This window comes from Curcuma longa, chromosome 3 (genome assembly GCF_044706935.1).
Source record: "Curcuma longa cultivar G26 ecotype Majalengka, Jawa Barat chromosome 3, ITB_CL_G26_1.1, whole genome shotgun sequence".
Classification (NCBI taxonomy): Eukaryota; Viridiplantae; Streptophyta; class Magnoliopsida; order Zingiberales; family Zingiberaceae; genus Curcuma; species Curcuma longa.
The window spans coordinates 19,777,455-19,781,700 of NC_133863.1; positions in this window are offsets into that span (position 1 = coordinate 19,777,455).

The following is a 4,246-nucleotide window of genomic DNA, read 5'->3' on the forward strand; positions in this document are numbered from 1 at the left end:
AAGGAACTCCTTAAGAGATTTTTTGGAGGCACGATACCACTATATTGATAAGAGCCTACTGTCGAAACAGTACCTTAGTTTTTATCTGACATGGGCCTGTTAATTTATTTTCTTTAAAATTATTATTTTTAGGATATTTATTTCCTTATTATAACAAGAAAAGTCAAGATTTATTTTTGATAAACTTGTTTCGATAGAAAATGTGCCAATTATAATTATTCATTAATTCTTATAAAATAAAAATATAATTACTATATCATAAAGATTATATGTATGATTGATTGTCCATGTTTTTCTAATTTTTTATTGTAGATATATTAATTTTAATTTTTTAATCTAAAAGATCTTTAAATTTCTTTTCTTTTATCAAACTTATTTATAATTTATATTCAATTTTATTTTCAAAAAATTATTATTTTTAAAATATTTATTTTCTTATCTGTACTATTATTCGATGAAAATTTAACTATGTTAGTTGTGCTTTTAAATCATTGTTTTTAAACTTATTTTGATAATAACTATTGTAGGTGGAAGAGATGATCTTAGGAAAAGTATTATAAAATTAACTTTTAAGTAGGAAAAAATAAAAAATATCCTTAATTATTATAATAATTAAAAGTTCCATTTTTAAAAAAATAAAATAAAATAAAGCCCCTAATTAAAATAATTTTAATCAATTTAATAAAATAATATTAAAAAATATTTTGTATATAATATTGCTAACCAAGTTAAACTAAAATTTTTAATTAATTTTAATATATAATAATAGTTCTTTTCTTCTGTAAAAAAAGTGAAATCCGTCACTCCAGCGGTTCCACACGGTCGGCTTTACGATGATATGTGAAGAGATAAATCGAGAAACTGCAGTTGATTATGACGGAAGAGGGTATAATAATAGTTATTTTTTATCCTTATGTAAGGTGGTAAACAAGTCAAATTTTATTGTGTGCAAATTTATTTAATAAAATAATCAAACTAAGTTAAATCAAAAATCAATTAAAATGTTGATAAAATAACCAAGCTCATTCTATGATGTTCAAGTTTTTTTAATCTATTTCAAAAGTATAATAAAAATTTATTAAATATTTCAATGAGAAAAAAATTATTAAATTTTCATTTCAATAGTTTTAGCTATATTGGAAGATACCTGGAAGAGAGACTCCTCAGATGTGTCGGAAATAAATTTCTATTAATTGAATTGATGAAATAATACAGGTTATAGCCATATATATAGGCAATATTTCTTAGACCGGGTCACATAGACCGGGTAACATAATACCGAGTCATATAGACCGGTTTACATAATAATATTAATATATATTATATTAATATTCTAACACCCCCCCTCAAACTCAAGGTGGTAGAGTAGAGATCAGCTTGAGTTTGCTCAATAACACATAGAAGCGACCCGGCAAGAGAGACTTGGTGAAGATATCTGCAATTTGATGTTCAGTAGACACGGACCGCAACTGCACAGTACCAGCACTAACATGCTGCCGTACAAAATGACAATCGATCTCAATGTGCTTAGTGCGCTCATGAAACACATCATTTCGAGAAATCTGAATGGCACTCTGACTATCACAATGAAGATCGGTAGCAGGCGGTTGAGGAATGCCAAGATCAGAAAGAAGTCGTCGAATCCAAAGAAGCTCAGAAGTAGAATCAGCAAGCGCACGATACTCTGACTCAGCGCTGGAACGAGAAACAACAGTCTGTTTCTTGCTTCGCCAAGAAATAAGAGAATCACCCAAGAAGAAACAATAACCAGTGATGGAGCGTCGGTCAGTGGGATCGCCTGCCCAATCAGCATCAGAGTAACCAGTGAGTACCAATGATGAATCAGCAGAGAAGTGAAGACCATGTAGGAGAGTGCCCTTAACATAGCGGAGAATACGTAATACAGCAGAGTGATGAGCTGTACAGGGACTAGTCATGAACTGACTAACGATGTGAACTGCATGAGCTATATCAGGACGAGTGACTGTCAGATATATCAGGGAGCCCACTAACTGACGATAGAGCGTGGGATCCTCAAGAGGGGCGCCATCGAGAGGAGTGAAACGACAGTCTGCCTCAAGTGGAGTCGAGGCAGTCTTGCTGTCAGTCAGGCCAGCACGGGAGATGAGGTCAGAAGCATACTTTGCCTGGGACAAATAGATACCATCTGCCGTGTCGGAAATCTCAAGACCTAGAAAGTAACGCAGCTTACCAAGACACTTCATATCAAAATGCTGATGAAGATAGGTCTGCAAATCAGATATTCCAGAGGCATCGTCTCCAGTGATCACCATATCATCAACATATAATAATAGAATAATAATCCCGGATGAGGAGCGACGAATGAATAAAGCAGAGTCATAGGGAGAGGCGGTAAACCCATACTGAATAAGTGCTGAGCTGAACTTGGCGAACCAAGCTCGTGGTGCCTGCTTCAGACCATAAAGAGCACGACGTAGTTTACATACCTTCCCCGAAATGTCTGAACCCGGCGGCGGACTCATATAAACCTCCTCAGAAAGATCTCCATGAAGAAAAGCATTCTTCACATCCAACTGGTGAAGAGACCATCGACGAGCAGCAGCAATAGCCAAAAGACATCGTAGAGAAGTCAAACGGGCAACAGGAGCAAATGTCTCTTCATAGTCAATACCATACTCCTGTAAGAAACCTCTGGCCACGAGACGAGCTTTGTAGCGCTCAACAGATCCATCAGAATTTATTTTGATCTTGTAAACCCATTTGCAGTTAATAGGTTTCTTGCCAGGTGGTAGATCAACGATATCCCAAGTCCCAGTCTTCTCAAGAGCCTGCAGTTCCTCAGACATAGCCTCACGCCACAATGGATCACAGTTTGCCTCACGAAAGGTCCTAGGCTCATGGTTAGATAGAATGGCAGAGAAACAATGGTAATCAAGGAGATGAGAAGGAGGACGACTTACACGGGTTGAACGTCGACCAGTGGCAGCAGGGACTTGAGATACTTGTTCAGGAGACACAGATGAGTCAGCTTGAGGTGACGGGGAAGCATCGACAGTGTCAACAGGAAACTGTGTGAGCTCGGGACCTGTAAAAGAAGGAGATGGATCCAAAACAAAGAAAGGGGAATCAGTTGGTGACGGGGAAGCATCGATAGTGTCAACAGGGATCTGTGTAAGCTCGGGACCTACAGAAGAAGGAGATGGATCCAAAACAAAGAAAGGAGAATCAGTCTGAAAAGGAATGGTAAACTTGGACTCAGAAGAGAACATCTTGTGTTCCCAAAAGGTGACATGACGAGAAATACGAATTCGATTTGACACAGGATCCCAACAACGATAGCCCTTATGTTCTACCCCATATCCCAACAAACAACACAGACGATTCTGAGGTTCCAATTTGTTTCGTTCATGTGGGGGAAGGTGGACGAAACTGACACAGCCAAACGGACGAAGAATGGAGTAATCTGGTGGCTGACCAAAGAGCTTCTCGTAAGGAATGGCATCCTGAAGTACAGAAGAAGGCATCCGGTTGATTGTATAGACAGCAGTAAGGGCAGCTTCTCCCCAAAACCGATCAGGACACGAAGCAGAAAGGAGCATGGCACGAACAGTATCTAGAATGTGCCTATGTTTACGTTCAGCCCTACCATTTTGTTGTGAAGTGTAAGGACATGAGCGCTGAACAACAGTGCCCTGGGCAGAAAGAAAATTGAGAAAGGTAGAATCATTATATTCCAAAGCATTGTCAGTGCGGAGTGTTTTAATAGGACATGAGAATTGTGTTTGAATCATTTTTGCAAAAGTGGAGTAAGTAGAGGCAAGTTCAGAACGATTTTTCATAAAATAAATCCAAGTAAATCGGGAATAATCATCAACAAAGATTACAAAATATCGATAACCTTTAAACGTACCAACAGGAGAGGGTCCCCAAATATCTGAGTGAACTAGGGAAAAAGGTTTATCAGCAATAGAATGATTATTTGAGAAAGAAAGTGCTGGCTGTTTGCCAAGCTTGCAATGCACACAATCAAAGGATTCAAATTTAATAGAACCAAAAAAACCTTTAGCAGCAAGAGATCGGAGATTATGTGATGAAGCATGCCCAAGTCTGAGATGCCACTGATATATGGAAGAAGGAGAAACGACAGCAGAGATAGAAGAAAAGGGTTGAAGGGAACAAAGCTCAAACAGGCGACCCTTCTTGTGCCCCGTCCCAAGAATCTGGCCCGTCTGCGAATCCTGAACCTGTACACCAGAAGACGTGA